The 20,966-nt window shown below is 39.9% G+C and overlaps 1 long non-coding RNA gene and 1 pseudogene across 1 annotated transcript in view; one reads left to right on the top strand and one right to left on the bottom strand.

Annotated features, from left to right (window-relative positions):
• The window catches only part of LOC148148989 (uncharacterized), a 278,572-nt gene that overhangs the window by 30,267 nt on the left and 227,339 nt on the right, over nt 1-20,966 (bottom strand). Inside the window, exon 3 of the long non-coding RNA XR_015758482.1 lies at nt 2,507-2,564. This is a non-coding gene — a long non-coding RNA (uncharacterized LOC148148989). The remainder of the gene's footprint in view (nt 1-2,506; nt 2,565-20,966) is intronic.
• LOC122552941 (large ribosomal subunit protein uL13-like) lies at nt 7,333-8,143 on the top strand (annotated as a pseudogene).

Raw genomic sequence — 20,966 nt, 5'->3', positions numbered from 1 at the left:
ACCTGACTGCCGCACTAATTTAAACCTTTCTGAGTGGCCCTAACAAACTTCCCTGCAAGGATATTGATGCCCCTCCAGGTGTAACCTGTCTTCCTTGTCCAGGTCCATTGGTCCAGGAAAATATTCCACTAATCCAGATAAATGAATCTTTCCCTCCTTCACTAGTTTCTTAGCCATGCATTCAACTATATAATCTTTGTAACTCTGTCCTGACTAGCATGTGGCACAAGATGTAATCCAAGATTACCATCCTAGAGGTCTTTCTTTTCAGCTTCCTACCTAACTTCCTAAATTCCCCATGCAGGAGCTCATCTCTTTTTCTGCCTATGTCATTAGTATCAATATGGATGGCAACCACTGGCTGCTCACCTTTCTCTTCAGAATATCCTGTGCCCACTCAGAGACATCCTTGACCCTGGCAGCAGGGAGGTAACACACCATCCTGGAGTCTCATTTGTGACTGCAGAAACACCTGTCTGTGCCCTGACTATAGAGTCCCCAATCATTATCACTTGTCTAACCATCGACTCTTCCTGGTGTACAATAAAACCAGTTGTGGTGCCACTGATGTAGCTGCTGCTATAGTTTTTCCCCAAGAGGCCGTATCCCCCAACAGTATCCAAAACGGTACATCTGTTTCAGAAGAGAATGGCCACAGGGGTCTCCTGCACTTACTACCCAGGCTTCTAGCCTCCTGGTGGTCACCCAACTCTTTTCTATCTGTGTAGCCCTTAGTAGTGGCATGACCAACTTATTACATGTGCTACCCACAACGCTGTCAGCCTCATGGATGCTCCATGGTGAGTCTGTCGCATCTCCAAGGGTCCATGCAAATCAGGAGCTGCAGCTGAACACACTTGCTGCATACGTAGTCATATTACCATGGACATTGGAAATGTTCCTGATTTCCCACATATTGCAGGAGGTGTATTCCATGGGGCTGAGTCCTCCTGCCATTTTGAACATTACCAAATGCAGCCAATTATCCAGGAATCGATTACACAACCTTACACACTACTCACCAAAATCAGATTTGTCACTCTTGCTCTCTACTCTTAACAAACTACAATGATAAAAGTATGTACATTATATTTTACTTCCCTCCTGACACGACTCACTCAGTCTCTAGACGTGGTTCCTGAGCAGTCAAACTCATTTTTTGAGTCATATCATCAGCTCCAGAGCTCCGCCTCAGGATTGAGCTTCGCTATGCTGTGCTGTGCAGTGCTGACATCTCTGCACTGACTGACCCCACTCCTCAGGTATGTATTTAGTAGCTCCTGCTGCTGTTCACTCCCAGGTTTGCTCTGCTGTGCTGTGCTAACATTGCCGCAGTGACTGATCCCGCTGCTCAGGTATTTTTTTCTGGTGCACAATGTAGCACAGTGTGGCACTTTCTGCTGGGCTGTTTGCCACCATTACTACTTCCATACATATTAATTGAATGTATTATTCTATATCACGTGTAGCTTGCTTTTTTAGTTTTAATAAACTAGTTGTCTCTATGAATTGACTATTTTTACATATTTCTGCATAGATTTTATATTGAATCAACTTGTAATATTTTATTATTTTTAACTTGCTCCATGCACCAGTAATCACTGTGAGTCACACATTAATAATTGGTTCTTTGACTCTTGAACTCTCCAGATCATTCAAATGTATCAGTTAGACATTTGGGATGATACTAATCATTATGGCATGATATAAATATCATCTGAGCAGACAGACAAATTGCTTTGTGGTGCCTCATTATCTTAGTAGAAAGCTATAAATTTAACAAAACAACAAGGATTGTTTTAATGGAATAGATGGTCCCAGAAATGAGTCAGGAGATAACAGGAAGTTATGACCATCACCCTTAAGAAGCTTTATTGTATTATACTAGTTTGTATAGTAAAGCATTATTTGTTTAAAACCATGAAATGTTGTGGCTTCATTCTTTTGGTCTCCCATTTTGCCTACTTCAAAAATAAAGGTTATTGTTGCCTCGCCAAATCTCAAGCATGATTTGGTGATCTTGTCTAAGATCATAATAGCAAACAAAGCAGTGCTGGCAAAACTGTACATCTTTTTGGCTGTTGATAGCAAGTAAGATTCTAATCATATTCACTTACAAAACGTTTAAAACACTGTACATGTTAAATGTAATTCTGCAATTGGACAACATTTGTTACATAGTGCTGAATGTGCAAAGATTTATCCCGGGAACCAATTTAAAATTGTCAATTGAGCTCACAGTACAGCAGACTTGTGTATACTGGAAGCCCCATACATTCGTAAAATAACATGTGTATGCATTGCACCTGTTTGAACTAAACAAAGTAGGTGACACTCATTTGCAGGTTAATTTCTAAGGGCAATATCCTGATCAATCAGTCTACCTGCCTGATTTTAAAATTTAAATAATGTCTGGCAGTTAACAGTCAAATAGCTTTAATTGAAGCATTTTTCATGGAAACACCTCCACCAATTGGAGTCCATTTGCTTACCAGTCACCACTCACCTCTCATACAGTATAAATGTTAATTTTCCTCTTAAATTGGTATTTCTTCCATTTTGTCCTGAAAGTGCAAGATGAAAACTTGCATTAAATTGTGCTTTTTCTTGAGCTTTGTATTATCAAACAATTGGTTTATGTTTTGTTTCCTTTCCAAAATTGTTGTTTTTAAGTAGCAATTTCAGCTAAAAAGGAATTTCATGATGAGTTTTCTTACAAGAGTTCTATATTACAAAAGCGGTTACATTAAATAATGCTATCATAAATATACATTATAAGCTTCTCTTTTTAACCTATTTTTCCTAATCAATTTGTTCAAAGATATTATTATATAACACTGGAGCTGGTGGGACTTGAACCAGGATCTTTTGGTGCAGAGGTAGGGACTCAACTACTGCACCACAAGAGGGCTCTCTAGGTATGTGATTTGAATTGTGATTTTGATCAGGGTTGAAATCTAAATCTAATAAGCAATGGAAATTTTTTTTAAAGCAAAGAAACAAGCTGACATATTGGATAAGAAACAATGGCTGCAATTTTTCCCCACCTAACTATGGTCAAAATGAAAGTTGATATGAAGCAAAATTGGCAATGGTGACATGGTGGTTAGTATTGCTGCCTCACAGCACCAGGGACCCAAGTTTGATTCCAGCTTTGGATGACTGTATCGGGTTTGTGCATTCTCCCTGATTCTGTGTGGGTTTCCTCCCACAGTCCACAGATATGTTAGATGAATTGCCTTGGATGTGCAAGCTAGGTGGATTAGCTATAGCAAATGTGGAGTTATGGGGATGGGGTGGGTTTGAGTTGGATGCTCTTTGAAGGGTCAGTGTAGACTTGATGGGACGATAGGCCTCTATCGGTACTGTCTAGATTCTATGATTACAAAATGGCAAGAGATCTGTTGAACCAAACACAGCAACTAGGAGTATATGTACACTTTTCACTGTTAGGAAGAGATTATTTCAAAATATTGGATGTAGGTTTGCTCACTGAGCTGCAAGGTTCATTTCCAGACGTTTCGTTACCCTACTAGATAATATCTTCAGTGGGCCTCAGGCAAAGCAATGCTGAAAATTCCTGCTTGCTATTTATATGTTTGGGTTTCTTTGGGTCAGTGATGTAATTTCATGTGGTGATGTTATTTCCTGTGGTGAAGTCATTCCTGTTCCTTTTCTCAGGGGGTGGTAGATGGGGGTCTATCTTAATGTGTTTGTTGATAGAATTCTTATTGGAATGCCATGCTTCTAGGAATTCTCATGCATGCCTTTGTTTGGCTTGTCCTAGGATGGATGTTTTGTTCCATTCGAAGTGGTGTCCTTCCTCATCTGTATGTGAGGATACTAGTGAGAGAGGATCATGTCTTTTTGCGGCTAGTTGGAGTTCACGTATCCTGGTGGCTAGTTTTCTGCCTGTTCGTCCAATGTAGTGTTTGTTGCAGTCCTTGCATTGTATTTTGTAAATGACATTAGTTTTGCTTGTTGTCTGTATAGGGTCTTTCAAGTTCATTAGGCTGCTGTTTTAGTGTGTTGGTATACGGATGAGGAAGGACACCACTTCGACTAGGACAACATATCCATCCGAGGACAAGCCAAACAAAGATATGCATGAGAATTCCTAGAAGCATAGCATTCCAACAGAAACTCTATCAACAAACACATCGAGTTAGACTCCATCTACCACCCCCTGAGAAAAGGAACAGGAAGTGACTTCACCACAGGAAAGGACATCACCAACCCAAAGAAACCCAGCCATATAAATAGAAAGCAGGAATTTTCAGCATTGCTTCACCTGAGGCCCACTAAAGATGTTACTTAGTAGGGTAACGAAATGTCTGGAAATGAACCTTGCCACTCAGCAAATCTACATCCAAAACCTCAACCTGAGCTACAAATCTTCTCAAAACTCATTGTTTCAAAGTATATTCCACCCTAAATCTTTCTAAAGAACAGAAGAAATAAGACTTCAGAAATTTTAAAAACCTTGAAGACATTCTTTTGAAGCTCAAGTGAGCAAAACTTTTGAATGTACATGTTCAACATTAAGGCCCAAGGTGAAAAAGTATCCATTCGTCAATATGTGACTTCATTCAGTCAGCTCGCAGAATCTGAATTCATGCAAATGGTATTGTAATTAAAGACAAGATTACATTAAGCATAAGAGATTCCACAGTGAGAACATACCTATCAACCTGCAAAATTTATTATGTGCAGCTCTCCTAATGACAATAAGCATGCGAATAAATGCAAAATATTATGGATGCTGGAAATCTGAAACAAATACAAGAACACTGGAGAAACTCCACAGTTGTTGCAGCATCTCTGAAGAGAGATGCAATGCCTTTTGAGTCTAGTATGACTTCAGTACTACAGTTCTGAGGGGGAGAGGCATACCAGACTCAAAATGTTAGTCCTGTTTTTCTCTCTCCATTGAACTTTCCAGACTGGCTGAGTTTTTCCAGCTTTCTCTGTGTTTGTTTCACCAGTAGTACCCCCTTTTCCTTTAGCTCTGGGCAACCTCACGATCTGTTCTACTTGTTCCATCTGTACCTTGTCAACAGAATAAAACCTATTATTTTTCGTCAACTTTTAGTTCCAAAGAAGTCATATTGAACTTGAACTTTTAACTCTGCCTCACTGTCCACAGATGCTGTCAGATCTGCTGCATTTCTCCACAGTTCTTTTTTATTTGAGATTTCCAGCATCTGCAGTATTTTGCTGATAGAGAAGAAAAATAATACATAAAGAGAAAGTCCCAAAGAATCTCTGTGGTTTACTGTTCAGTCTGTTGCTTAGGTTCCTCCTCACTGAAATGAATTGGTTAACCCGAGAAGTCAGATCCAGAGCTGCAATGGTTTCTGCAAAGTGTTTTGTTGTTTAGGTGGATTCAGCAAGTCAGCAGATTTTGAGAAGGATAGAAGATTCCATGTCTTTTACTGTGTAACCCAGCATTTGCATGTTACCTGACTTTCCTTCATTAAAAAACAGAATTTGATTTCTGTATACCTTTCTTTGTCCTTTCTCAGTCAAAAATCTCTCTCTGAGGGAAATTCTCAGACTCTTCCTACTAGAGTTTTGCACATTACCTGTTCTCACCTATTTCAAAGCTCAAATGCTAGTATGTTTTTCATTGAAGATTCAAAGACTCCACAACACAAAGAAATCACTTATGCAGCATCTCTTTCTAGTTTTCATCTTGTGTGCTATTCTCGCGCGAGCTTGAATTCTCCTAGATTGTCTGTTTGTAAATTCCAAGCACTTCAAACATCTTTACACATCTGGTCAAGTCTACCTTCGCTCAGGACTGGTAAGTGTATAGTCAGATGGTTTGTAATCACCATGCTTTTAGCTTCTTGTGTCCAGTTAAAGTTGGATTATAGATTTTTGGAAACAAAATCTAATGCCACAATTCACTTCATGACTGTAGGCAAGTTCAGAGCAGGCAGTACAGATTGCAGTGTTGATAAATGGTCATTGGACTCAACATTAACTTATTTTTTCTCTACATGGATATTGCCAGACCTGCTGAATGTCTACAGCATTTTATGTTTTAGTACAGATACCTTACTTTGACCTGGTTCATCCACTCCCAGAGGGGGTACTGGACAGAAAGACACTGCTACTGGGCCTAGTCTGCTGCAATCTCTTTTGCTCCAGCAGAGATTAAATCCTGCTCATTCTCTGTAGAAACTTTGTGAGGTCCTTTTTGGCAGTCCTACCTTCTTTTTCCACCTGGGGTGATATCCATTCAATAGCCACTCTGGTGAGGCACATGTCTGGGAGACAATATACGTATCTTACTAGTTCTGATCATCTCTCTATCATAATGTCTTGTAGTCCTCTAACCAGTCCTGTTCATCACTTCTGCATTTGTAGATAGTAAATTCACATGATCTGAAAATTGTTGATTTCAATCTAAAGGAATACATTTTACAATTTTTTGTCACTTTCTTTCTGTTCAGCAGTGTAAAGGTGACAGAACAAGAAGCTTTAATTTGACAATGTCTATTTCGCGAGTTATCATCTTCCAAATTCTAATTATTGTTGGACATTCCATTGGTGGTTGCTTAAGTAATTCCTGAGTATTTCATTTGATTTTTTAAATTAATTTTTATTTGTTTTTCTTTCTCTATATCTTCTACAAGATGAAAAATATAAGCATGGAACATTTATATTCCAGTTGGTTCACCACTCAAATGTCTGTCTGTAACCTCCTACCCTGGTGTTTTTTCATGAAGTAGTTATGTTGACAAAGTTACTGGAGAGTAGTATTGAGCAGAAGTAAAATTGTCATTTCTACTCAATTGTATAGGATCCTACCCAACAATTTAGGTTTTAGTAATCAGCTCTATAGGCAATCTGACCCAAACGTTTCTCCCTTGTGGTGTTTGGTTATATGGCTTGACAGTGGATCAGAGGCTGTGAAAGCTCACAGATGACCCAAATAAGGACAAAACAAACCTTGTAATATTCAATATGTCTCATGTAATAACTGTGAATTGTATTTCTGATTGTGCAATTCATGGGTTTTTTCTGGAACTAGGAATTGCTAGTCTGGATTGCTGCATAGTTGCACCTTGCACCATGGTACATTCTTTTCATTATTGCAGAGATGTAAAGTCTACTTCAACTGAGTAAACCGATGCTTCAGTTTACGCTGGGGAGAAAGTATCTGTTTTATTGATCTTGGATTTGGAGTGGATGGATACTTATCAGAATGATACCCGGGCTAAATGGAGTAAACCATGAGAATACAGTAGACAGACTGAGTAAGTGTTTCCTTGAATATAGATTGTAAGATAATTAAATTATTTTATAGGGCTTTTTATTGCCATGGTGGACTGATTCAATAAAGTCCTAATCCTCAGTGGCCAAGACCATCTCCTTGGCCATCTGACTCAAATTTGCCCACACAAGGCCATAACATGATGGTGCTGAGGTTGTAGTGGTTGTAACAAATTCAACCAGGTGGATGTCATAGAATATGGGGCTGTTAATCTGGACCAATTAGGGAGTCCTAGCTGACAGAGTGTAAACACTCTGAGAGCTGGCTCTGAGAAAGATGGATCAGTGTCAAGGACTCTCCACATTTATATAAAGGGTGACTTAGTGTTGGAATACCAACCTCCATGGAGTTATTTTAGAGGTGTGGAGGGATTAATATCTCTGGCAACTTTTACTGGAATAAATACAAATATCTTGTTTTTTTTTGCAAGAGGATAAATACTAACTTACCTTGGTGCCCATATCACTTCAGAGCACCAAACCGAACCTTCTGGAGGACTGTAAGGTATGTTGCTAGAGCAGCAAGACAAAGCAAGATCAGGTTACTTTGGACAGACTGAAGGTCTTTGATGTGATCCCTTGTCCAAATGATATGAGGAAATGCATGTCATACCAACAGCCTTGAAGTTTGTATGTTTGAAGTCAACCTGGAAGGTTTCCCCCTCTAGTCTCCTTGCTTGTTAAGTTGGCTAGAAATACCAGGCAGTTACAAACACTCTCGAAGAGAAGCATAAAGAAAAAGCCAAACCTCACTATTAGAAAAAGAAGAAATGTTTTGAAGCTGAGAAGAACAACTGAGAGGAATGTTTAAAGTAGCCAAGTAACTGCAGTGCTGAAACAATCTGGTGTTCTTGTTTAATATATGCACTCTGGTATTGACAAGAAAAGCTGGATAAAATTTTTAAATAGGGTAGATGGAGAAAAACAACTTTCTATTATAGTACACTTCAGAATAAAGGGACACAATCATAAAACTGGAGCTCATACTGTTATAGGAGAAAGTGAGGACTGCAGATGCTGGAGATCAGAGCTGAAAATGTGTTGCTGGAAAAGTACAGCAGGTCAGGCAGCATCCAAGGAGCAGGAGAATCGATGTTTTGGGCATGAGCCCTTCTTCAGGAATGTGAGGACTGCAGATGCTGGAGATCAGAGCTGAAAATGTGTTGCTGGAAAAGCACAGCAGGTCAGGCAACATCCAAGGAGCAGGAGAATCGACGTTTCGGGCATGAGCTCTTCTTCAGGAATGAGCCCTTCAGCTCCTACTGTTATAGTTCAGGAACAAGGAAAAATTTGGAACACTTTCCTCCAAAATGCTGCTAGGCTAGTTCAGTTGAAGACTTGAAAACTGAGATTGACAAGTCAAATATTGTTAGGCAAAAGCATTTAGGGTTATGGAACAAAAGTGGGTAAATAGAAATAAGATTCAGAATAGCCTTGAAGTATTTCATGGGTGAAATGGCACATCATATGCTTGCTCTTTGATGTCTTTCACTTTTCTGTCATTATGCTCAAAACGATTTCAAGCAATTTCTATTATGGGACTGTATTTTGTCTTTTCGTTGCCAGTTATTTTATCTGTCTCTCTACCGTTTAATCAACTACAAATTTGCTTGCACTGTGATCACTAAATATAACTGGATGTAGGAATTGATGTGAAGATGCCAGTGTTGGACTGGGGTGGACAAAGTCAAGTCACATGACACCAGGTCCAATAGTTTTATTTAAAATCACAAGCTTTTGGAACACTGTTTCTTCATCAGGTGAAGTGGAAGGAAATGCACAAGCACAGAATATATAGGCAGTGAGATAGTATCTAGATAATTCCATGTTGTTAAGAATATCAACAGTAAGTGTGAATAGAGTGTTGACAGGTTGAATAGCAAGTCTTTATATGTAATCAATAGTGTCAACAGACTGATTCAAACCATGTGAGTTATTATTGATCAGGCCAGATCCATCAGAATATTTTAAGAAGGTAGCCTAGACCCTACCTTTATCTTATTTTAAAGGCAGATGTGAAATCTGGATCAGGTGTGATGCAGCTGGTCAAGCCACTCGACTTCAAGCAAATCAGAATTTATTTAAACACTACAATTGAAAAACCAACAAAAGAAAATGGAATTTAGAATATGTAACTATTGGAAAATGTAACTGACCCAATGTAGCAGCTTAACTAAGGAGCCATTCCAATCCATTAACATCCCATAAACACACCCTTTGGCAAAAAGGTAAATTGAAACACAGATTCTTACAGGCAGGAGGGAACAACTTCCAAAGAACTTTCAGAGAGAAAAATCAGTCAGGAATCATCTATTGAACCTTAGAAACTTTCTCTGGACTTCAGCATCTTGTGACTGACACAACTAAACCAAAGAGAAGAACCTGAACTGGGAGAACTGGCCACTCTCCTGCCATTGTTAAACTACACCTCTGCCTTTACGAACTCTCTTGAAAAGTACTGAAGACAAAATAATCTTTTAAAAGTGACAGCATTGTTCCAACTCCCTCCTTAAAAAAAAAATCATCAATATACAAAGATGGCTTAATTTTAAACCTTAGTCTTATTCTGTTAATACATATACATTACAATGACTATAAACCTGCAAACATTCACTGTTGCATTCTATTTTAGATTAGATTCCCTACAGTGTGGAAACAGGCCCTTTGGCCCAACAAGTCCACACCAACCCTCCAAAGAGTAACCCACCCAGAGCCATTTCACTCTGACGAATGCACCTAACACTATGGGCAATTTAGCATGGCCAATTCACCTGACCTGCACATCTTTAGACTGTGGGAGGAAACCGGAGCACCCGGAGGAAACCCACGCAGACACAGGGAGAATGTGCAAACTCCACACAGGAAGTCACCCGAGTCAGGAATTGAAACCGGGTCCCTGTGAGGCAGCAGTGCTAACCACTGAGTCACCATGCTGCCCTAAAGTCTGTTTAATCCTGCCGCCAAAGGGTTTTCACCCAGTCTCAACAATGCATGGGCAATTACATTTTCTCGTCTTGCCACATGTATAATTTTCAAATTGAATGACTGCAATATTAAGCTCCATCTAAACAGTCCAGAACTTTTATCCTTAAATTTTTCCAAAAATTTTAATAGGTTATGATCAGTGTATATGATTGTCTCAGACACATTACTGGCAACATAAATGTTGAAATGTTGTAACGCCAACACCAAGCTCAAGGTCTTCTTCTCAATGGTTGAATATAAATCTGTTGATAAATGTTCAATTTCCTGAAGACGTATCCGATAGGTCCTTCTACCTTCTTGTCCTCTTCCTGTAAGAGTTCAGCACTGAGACCCACATCCCTAGCATTGATAGCCACCTTGAATGGCTTTGCATAATTAGGTGTGGCTAATATTGGAGTAGTGGTTAACACGGTTTTCAGGCTGTCAAATGCCTTCTGACAGTCTGCCGTCCACTGGAACTTCTTGTTTATCTTTAGTAATTCAGTGAGTGAAGCAGCCACATTGCTAAAATTCGGTACGAATTTCTGATAAAACCCATTCAATCCTAACAATTGTAGTATTGCTCTCTTCATTAATGGTATGGGAAACTCCCCAATAACCTTTGTTTTCACATTCTGTGGGGCCATCTGTCCATGTCCGATAACATGGCCCAAAAATATGACTTGGGTTTTTGGCAAATTCACTCTTAGCCAGGTTTATCACCAAGCCTGCCTCCTGAAGTTGATCGAATAATTCTGATAAATTATGCAAATGTTCCTTCCATGTGTGACTAAAACCACCAGGTCGTAGATGTATACACACAATTGTCTAATCCAGCTTTATTGGTTAGTCTTTGAAATGTAGCTAGTGCATTTTTCCTACCAAATAGCATGAATTTAATTTGATATAGTCCATTCGGTGTTATGAAAGCTGAAATTGTCTTTGCCTTTCGAATAAAGGTATCTGCCAGTATCATCTGAGTAAGCCCAGCTTAGAAATATACATTGCTTGTCCTACCTTCTCAATACAATCTTTCAATTGGATATGAATCAGACTTTGTAATTGCATTGACTTTGCAATTGATTGCACATAACCATTGGGTATCATTTGGTTTTGACAACATTACTATGGGTGAACTCTAGTCATTGCTACTCACTTTGATTATGTTGTCTTGGAGCATGCGTTCAATCTCTTTTTGAACCTGTGACAACTTTAGAGGGTTAAAGGATGTTGCTTAATTAGAACAGCATTTCCTTTGTCTACATCATGCATAATTAGGTTAGTACTTCCCAAATTATTTCTACATATTTCCTCATGCAATAGCAATAACTCTTTCAGGTCATTTTGATTTTCCTCTGGAAGGTATGTCTGCAATTTATCCCAATTTTGGCCAACTTCCTCACTGTCCAATTTAATTTGAGGAATTTCCAATTCAGAATCCTCTGAACTTGGTTCTTCACTCTGTGTTGTAACCAGTAACACAGTCTCCTTTTGCCTTCCTTCCCTATCAAAATATCCTTTCAGCATATTCCCATGACACACTCGTGAGATTTCTTTCTGCCTGGCGTCCTTACTAAATAGTTTACCTCACTCCTACCTGGTGATTGTTGCAAGGTTCATGCATTGTTGTAGGGTCTGCATGGTCTTGCTGATGTACCATGCCTCAGGGCATCTTTTCCTGCAGCATTTAATGTAGACAATGTTGGCTGAGTCTCATGAGTCCTGAGGAAGGGCCTGTGCCCGAAACGTCGAATCTCCTGTTCCCTGGATGCTGCCTGACCTGCTGTGCTGTTCCAGCAATAAAGTTTCAATCATGAGTGCGTACCATGTACTTGATGGATGATGTTCTCATGCGTGATGGTAGTATCTATGTGATAGTTGATGACTTGACAGTGAAGAAGGTTACCTCAGATTATAACAGGATCTGGACCAGATGGGCCAATGGGCTGAGAAGTGGCAGATGGAGTTTAATTCAGATAAATGCAAGGTGCTGCATTTTGGGAAAGCAAAACTTAGCAGGACTTATACACTTAATGGTAAGGTCTTCGGGAATGTTGCTGAACAAAGAGACCTTGGAGTGCAGGTTCATAGCTCCTTGAAAGTGAAGTCACAGGTAGATAGGATCGTGAAGAAGGCATTTGGCATGCTTTCCTTTATTGGTCAGAGTATTGAGTACAGGAGTTGGGAGGTCATGTTGTGGCTGTACAGGACATTGGTTAGGCCACTGTTGGAATATTGCATGCAATTCTGGTCTCCTTCCTATCGGAAAGATGTTGTGAAACTTGAAAGGGTTCAAAAAAGAGTTAGAAGGATGTTGCCAGGGTTGGAAGATCTGAGCTATAGGGAGAGGCTGAAGAGGCTGGGGCTGTTTTCCCTGGAGCATCGGAGGCTGAGGGGTGACCTTATAGAGGTTTACAAAATTATGAGGGGCATGGATAGGATAAATATGCAAAGCCTTTTCCCTGGGGTCGGGGAGTCCAGAAGTAGAGAGCATACGTTTAGAGTGATAGATACAAAAGAGACCTAAGGGACAACTTTTTCATGCAGAGGATGGTACGTGTATGGAACGAGTTGCCAGAGGATGTGGTGGAGGCTGGTACAATTGCAACATTTAAGAGGCATTTGGATTGGAAATGAATAGGAAGGGTTTGGAGGGATATGGGCTGGGTGCTGGCAGGTGGGACTAGATTGGGTTGGGATATCTGGTCGGCATGGACAGGTTAGACCGAAGGGTCTGTTTCCATGCTGTACATCTCTATGACTCTATGACTTGCAGAGGTTGCCAGGACAGGGTTATGAAGTCTTGACCAGATTCACATAGTATTAGACTAGAACAATTGCTATTTTAAAAGCTATAGTATTGACCAAAAAGCAACAGTTTGAAACTGAGTGTGTGAAATTCAGCATGAGCAGGGATACAAATCCATGGGTATTTCACCTGTTGCCCATTATAAATCCAATTTGATATTAAGTGTTGTTGAATTCAATTGAATGTCAACCCCAGCATCTCAGTCACTTCATCATAGTTAACACTGAAAAGCCAGAGAAGTGAAGAAGAAAAAGATTTGCCAATGCCATCATTAAATGTTGAAGAAGTAGAAAATTGTCCGGGCACTTCCAGTACACAAAAGTCAGGAGAAATCCGACTCTGTCAATTGCTGCTCCATCAGTTTACTCTCAACCATTAGTAAAGTGATGGAAGGTGTCATCAACAGTGCTATCAAGCAGAATCTGCTCTGCAATTACCTGATCTCTGATGCTTAGTTTTGGGTTCTGCAGGGCCCTCTCAGCTCCTGACCTCATTACAACCTTTGTTCAAATGTGGATAAAAACAGCTGAATTTCAGAGGAGACTGCACCTGATATCAAGCCGGATTTGACTGAGTGTGGCATCGAGCAGCCCCTCTGGAGCCAAGGGGAATCAAGGGCGAACTCTCTGCTGGTAGGAACCATACTTGCCACAAAGAAAAATGATTGTGGTTGTTGAATGTTAGTCACTTCAGTTCTGGGAAATCTCTTCAGGTATTCCTCAAGGGAGTGCCCTAAGCCCAAACATCTTCAGCTGTTTCATCAATGACCTTCCCTCCATCATTAGGTCTGAAATGGGGATTTCTGCCAATTATTGCACAATATTCAGCATCATTCATGACTCCTCAGATGCTAAAGCTCCATGTCCAAATGCAACATGATATTAGCAATATCAGACTTGGGCTGAAAAGTGGCAAGTAACATTCATGCCACATAAATGCCAGACAAGGACCATCTCCAACAAGAGATATTACAGGCTAGGAATCCTGGAGGAGTAACTCACCTCCTGAGTCTCCAAATGCTGTCAGCAAAATCAGGAATATTATGGAATACTCCCCACTTGCCTGGATGAGTGCAGCTTGAATAACATTCAGGAAGCTTTCCACCATCCAGGACAAAGGAGTTTGACTCCTCCACCACCAATGATCGATCACAGCAGTGTGCATCATCTACAAGATACACTGCAGAAATTCCCGAGGTTCATTAGACAGCAATTTCCAAACCCATAACCACTTCCTTCTAAAAGAATAAGGGCAACAGATACAAGGGAATGTGACCACCTTGGAGCCACTCACAATCCTTGTTGCTCATTTAGTGTCGCTTGGTCAAAATCCTTCCTAACATCATTGTAGATCTACCTGCTGCAGACAGGCTGTAGCAGTTCAAGAAGGCAACTTATCATAATCTTCTCAAGGACAACAAAGACAACATAGAAAACAAGGGATGGGTAATAAATGCTAGCCCAGCCAGTGTAACTCACATTCTATGAACAAATTTTTAAACAGTGGGTTTGCTTTTTGATAGGGAGAAAGAACATTCATGATTTCTATGCTACTCATGGCCACAGGAATACAAAAAGCACTGTACAGAATGTTAAGTAATTGAACTGTAGGGTACTGTTGGTCACAGTTCAGAAAACCCAGGAGACAAGATCCCACAAACAGCAACGTGCTTCTAACTAGGTACTCTTTTTTAGTGATGTTGTTGAAGAATAAGTATTGACTGGAAAATGGGAAGGGAGCATGCTGATCTTTGAATAATGCAATGGAAATTTTGCTTTTGTGTAAAAGTAGATGAAGCCTCAGTTTTATGGTCTTAACATGCCACCCTGAAAGTGGTACCTCTGATAATATAGCTATTCCTCAGTACTATACTCGTGTGTCAGTCTAGATTTTGTGCTCAAATCTCTGGAATGTGATTTGAAATCACATTCTTTTGACCAGGAAACAAGAATGTTAAGCTATGGTAAACATTGATATAAAATTCATTACTTGCTCAATAATGCCAAACGATCAAACAAACAAACTTGATGGACTATTAAAAACCATAATGAACTGTTTACTCAGCAAAGGACACAAATTATAATCAGAAAGTTTGGAAGAAAAGAGAAAAATCAATTTTAGACATAGTAATGGATCTAAAATTTAGAAGTCATTCCTCTAAAGGTTTGTGCATTTTAGGACCATTGCAGGCTTGCAAGACAAGGAGCATCATGAATTTGTCGAGGCAGATAATTGGGGATAATTAGCAGGCATGATCTGATTGAGGAGCAGAGCAGGTCAGAAGGGCTGAGTGACCTACATATGTTTGCACATTCCCAGAATAGCCAGGGTGGCTATCAGCATATTAGTATCTGCATTGCACACAACGTAAATGGCTTGCACATGCAGTTGAAAACATTTCTTGAAGGGGTACTCCTTCGATGATAAGAGAAAGAGATCGATCATGGCTAATTGATCAGGAGAGTTTATATGTCTTTTCTAAATCTCATTTAAAGCTACAATTAAAATTGCCACCATTGGTTATGGCAGATGTTGCAGAGAACAAAAAGTCATTGGTCACTCCACTCCACAAGAAGCTCCTGGGCAATATGGCGGATGATGAGTCTAGTGATCTTAATCCTGCTGCCTCCCTTGCTATGCATCATAACCTGATGGCAGACTATCATAACCTGAGAAGGGAGCAACCAATTCAACAACACCTGGCTCAGATTGTCATAGAGTGATAGAGTCATAGAGATGTACAGCATGGAAAGAGACCCTTCGATCCAACTCATCCATGCCGACCAGATATCCCAACCGAATCTAGTCCCACCTGCCAGCACCTGGCCCATATCCCTCAAACCCTTCCTATTCATATACCTGTCCAGATGCTTATTAAATGTTACAATTGTATTAACCTCCACCACTTCCTCTGGCAGCTCATTCCATACACCTACCAACCCCTGCGTGAAAACGTTACCCCTTAGGTCTCTTTTATATCTTTTCCCGCTCACCCTAAACCTATGCCCTCTAGTTCTGGACTCCCTCAACCCAGGGAAGAGACTTTGTCTATTTATCCTATCCATGCCCTTCATGATTTTGCAGACATCTATAAGGTCACCCCTCTGCCTTCGACACCCCAGGGAAAACAGCCCCAGCCTATTTAACCTCTCCCTATAGCTCAAATCCTCCAACCCTGGCAACATCCTTGTAAATCTTTTCTGAACCCTTTCAAGTTTCATAACATCCTTCTGATACGAAGGAGACCAGAATTGCATGCAATATTCCAAAAGTGACCTAACCAATGTCTTGTACAGCCGCAGCACGACCTCCCAACTCTTGTACTCGATACTCTGAGCAATAAAGGAAAGCATGCCAAATGCCTTCTTCACTATCCTATCTCTCTACAACTCCACTTTCAAGGATCTATGAATTGAAGGGAACTTTTTTTTCCTATATATGTGTATCTTTCAGAAAGCCACTGTGATCAAGTATGACCCCGTTATCTTTCTCCTTAATCTCCTTTTCATCCTAGGGGAAAAAAAACCCAGTTTGAAACTGACCATGTGGATAAAGTCCCTCACTTTTGGAAGCTTTCAGGTAAATCTCCTCTGCACCACTGAAAGAATTTGACATATTTCCAAGAATTTAACATATTTCCCAAGATGCGAAGCAGAAATTGCTGTAATACTCTGGCTGTAGCCAAACTTTTAAGTTGATTAGGTATATTACTGATTATCTTTCTTTTAATTGCCCTGCTTTCCCTATTACACTAAATTTTCTATGGTTATACATATCTGTGAGATCAAATTGTCTCTTTGCTTAATCTATAGTCTCAGCGGATAATGTTAAAACAAAACGATAACAACTATTATATATGTAATGCATTTGAAGGAATAAAATGTACTAAGGCATTTCATTGAAGCACTATAGTACAAAACAGGATATTGTTCAATTTGAATAATTTTAGGTCAAGGCATACAATATGGCTAGACTAGACTCATCATCCGCCATATTCCATTAATTAACACGTTGGCTATACCTTAATAAATACATTTTATAATTATTCACTCATCCTCTGATATGAAACTCCCTGTTTCATCTGTTTGAAGTGTCTTTGTCTAAATCAGAAGATGCTCTCAAAATTGCCAAGCACATTCTTCTGAATGAGGGGGGATCTTATAGAAACATATACAATTATGAAGGGAATAGGTAAGACAGAAGTAGAGAGGATGTTCCCACTGGCAGGTGAAACTAGGACAAGAGGGCATAGCCTCAAGACAGAGCAGATTTAGGACTAACTTGAGAAGGAACTTCTTCACCCAGTAGGTTGTAAATCTATGGAATTCCCTGCCCAGTGAAGTAGTTGACGAGTAAATGTTTTTAAAGCTAAGACAGATTTTATTTGACAAATAAAAGAACAAAGGGATATGGTGAGAGCACAGGTAAGTGGATCTGAGTCCACGAAAAGATCAGCCATGATCTTATTGAATGGCAGAGCAGGCTCAAAAGGCCAGATGGCCTACTCCTGCTCCTAGTTCTTATGTTCTTAATACATTTTATAATTATTCACTTATCCTCTGATATGAAACTCCTTGTTTCATCTATTTGAAGTGTCTTTGTCTGAATCAGAAGATGCTCTCAAAATTGCCAAGCACTGTTTGCTATGTTCCCTGAGATATACAGGTCAGGATCCCTGCTGAGACACATTGTCTGATGCAGAGTGTTAATGGAAGCAGAGAAATTGGCCATAGTGTTTGAAAACGAATCATTAGAGATATGGCATGGGCATTTTCTACATAAAGTTATTCTCAGGAAAACACTGCTTGAACAATAGGGTATGTTGAATCAATAATTCTCACAAAATGAATACTTTAAGATTAATATTAGTTCAGCACTATAGGGACAGGTTATGGGAGAGGTCATGGATAAGCTGGGAAGTCCTTTCAAAGGGCTGGCACTCACAGGGAGGCCGAATAAATATTTTCTGCACTGTATAATTCTACGATGTTTGAGTTTTCACTATATAAAACTGGCATCTCTCAGACTCTTTCCAACGTGAAAACTCACACAACGCCAGGTTATCTTTACTTTTTTGACTTTTGTCCACCCCAGTGAGTAATTAATTTTGTGTTTTTTGACTTTGTCCACCCCAGTCCAACATTGGCATTTCCACGTCACACATCTTTCCAATATGGTGGAGGCTGAACCACTGCAATGTCGTGCATGTGAATGGAACTTCCAGGCTTCATTTATACTTTGAATGATGCGAGCTCTTGTGGCGCAGTGACATCTCTCTATGGCTGAACCAGGAAGCCCAACATCGAGTCCCATCTAATTAAGTGGTCTGTCATAACATCCCTGAATAGGTAGATTTATTTTTAAACTGTACTATCAGCAATTTTGCACTTGGGGTTAATCAACATGAAACTGGTTTTATAAGTAAGAATCCAGATTCTGGATATCTCATTTTGTTTCTGGGATGTAGTAAAGAAATGTATTTATTTACATTTCAATAAATGTGGAACTGACTCAATAGGTCAAATATTCTAATTTTACAAATATATCTTAGTAACTATGCTGCTTCTAATGCTTTATTTAATAATAATGCTTGAGGGCTTTTATCTGGCACCGATTCATCTCAAACACCTTCCACCTGTTGGGACATTTTACAGACTGGAATGCTGGTGTTGTGTGATTTTTAACTTTGTCCACCCCAATTCAAGGAGAAGGTAGGGACTGCAGATGCTGGTGATCAGAGTTGAGAGTGTGGTGCTGGAAAAGCACAGCAGGTCAGGCAGCTGTCATCAGAAAAAATGATAGAAAGTAAGGGTTTACCATTTAAATACTCATTTGAAGACACAGAAGAAAATGAAATTGGGCATGGGTGGGGACACAAATCAGGTTGAGTTACATCAGCTGACCAAACATGGACTGCTCCAACTCAGTCCTAATAAAGCCAGGGGAATAAAAATATTAGGTGGCACTTATCACTGGTGTTTCAGAAATTACTATCTCTTCCGACTTTACATTTTGAGTCAAATTCCATACCTAATTAGATTTAGTATCACTTACATGCATGACTCTCACATTGCCACTGATGTTTGAGTTACTAATGAATGTATGGATGAATGGAAGAATAACAAAACGGAGACCTTAAAAGTCTTTACAATGATTCCCATTAGGTTATGCTGGAGTTTAAACGCTAGTTAGGTTACAACTTGAAAACCATAGTGTGGAGGAGCCGTGTTGGACTGGGGTGTACAAAGTTAAAAATACACAACACCAAGTTATAGTCTGACAGGTTTATTTGGAAGCACTAGCTTTTGGAGGGCTGCTTCTTCATCAGATACGCACCGCTCCGAAAGCTAGTCCTTCCAAATAAACCTGTTGGACTACAACTTGAAAACGATTTGCAGTTCTGGTCACTTCATCAAAGAGTGTGGTGGTGGTGGTGGGTGTATGTCTGGAACCCACTGGTTGAAAAAGGCATAGAGGAAAAATTCTCAACTCGTTTAAAAGGTGTCTAGATTTTGCACCTGAAGTTCCATAGCCTCAGGGTTACAGACTAAGTGCTGGAAAAGGAATGAGGCTGGGTGATTTGTTTCTCAGTTGGCATAGAAATAATGGACAGAGAGGCCTCCACGATGTTTTAATTTTTATATATTTCTTTCAAAATAACTATGGAGAAGGAATGTTTAAGGAGGTGGGGTCGGTGGGTGTTGGGGATGGAGCGGGCAGTGGTGAGTAGCAGTGAATCCTTCCTTAGGGCTAACATGGACATGATGGATATGCAAGGAATCCATGGTTCTATGAAAATAGAAATTAAACAAGCAATTGCAGATTGTAACAGAGACTGCAATAGATGTGAATACATTCTTGAACTGTGCTTTTCCTTCTTTCCCTGAGGGTGAAGATTTGTCCATTAGCACTACTGCACTCTACACTTTATCTTTCAGGTCTGCCTGCCTTAACCTGGCCTACATATCAGATGGAAACAATCAGATTAAACTGGTGAAACTTCTCAGTATCAAGTTAACACAAGAGATCCAAAGATGCAATGTAATAAGAGATTCAAATTGTATTCTCGGATTAATGGAGAAACAACATTACCTCAGAGGAAATTCAACTTTTAGTAAAGCAACAGTACATTTTAAGTATTCTTCAGAAATGTCTATAATGAAACATAAGATTGTTTTGGTCAAATAAGTTCCTTGGAGTTCTGTAAAGAAAGCTTGTCCAACTTAAATTTTCAAACACTGTCTATGTAATCACACGTGCTCATTACATATTCATGAGATCCAAATTCAACTAATTGGCAGACAAAATACGATGTATTAATTTGTATTTGTTCAGCATTTATCATGAAATAGAAACTGTTATTCATAGGAGCTAAACCACCCGGCATGGTGGCACAGTGGTTAGCATTGCTGCCTCACAGCGCCAAAGACCCGGGTTCAATTCCCGCCTCAGGCAACTGTCTGTGTGGAGTTTGCACATTCTCCCCGTGTCTGCATTGGTTTCCTCCCACAGTCCAAAAATGTGCAGGTTAGGTGAATTGGCCATGCTAAATTGCTCATAGTATTAGGTGAAGGGGTAAATGTAGGGGAATAGGTCTGGGTGGGTTGCTCTTCGGTGGGTCGGTGTGGACTTGTTGGGCCGAAGGGCCTGTTTCCACACTGTAAGTAATCTAATCTAAATGCAGTTATTATGACAAGTGCCACAAACTAGTCAGTGTAGAAACAGTGGAATAAATTTAACTAACAGATGGTGGCTTAAAAGATGGTGTGAAGGGGAGGGTTTCAGATTTGTTGAGCATTGGGACTGGTTCTGGGGGAGCTGGGACCTATACAAACTGGAAGGATTATACCTGGCCAGGACTGGAACTAGTGTCCTTGGGAGGGTACTTGGTAAAGTGGGTGGAGAGGGT

The sequence above is a fragment of the Chiloscyllium plagiosum genome, unplaced genomic scaffold (assembly GCF_037043375.1).
Source record: "Chiloscyllium plagiosum isolate Xiang-an unplaced genomic scaffold, Cpla_swu_hap1 HiC_scaffold_10, whole genome shotgun sequence".
In the NCBI taxonomy this organism is placed as follows: domain Eukaryota; kingdom Metazoa; phylum Chordata; class Chondrichthyes; order Orectolobiformes; family Hemiscylliidae; genus Chiloscyllium; species Chiloscyllium plagiosum.
The sequence above is the reverse complement of the archived record's forward strand: the minus strand, read 5'-3'. Positions and strand labels throughout refer to the sequence as shown.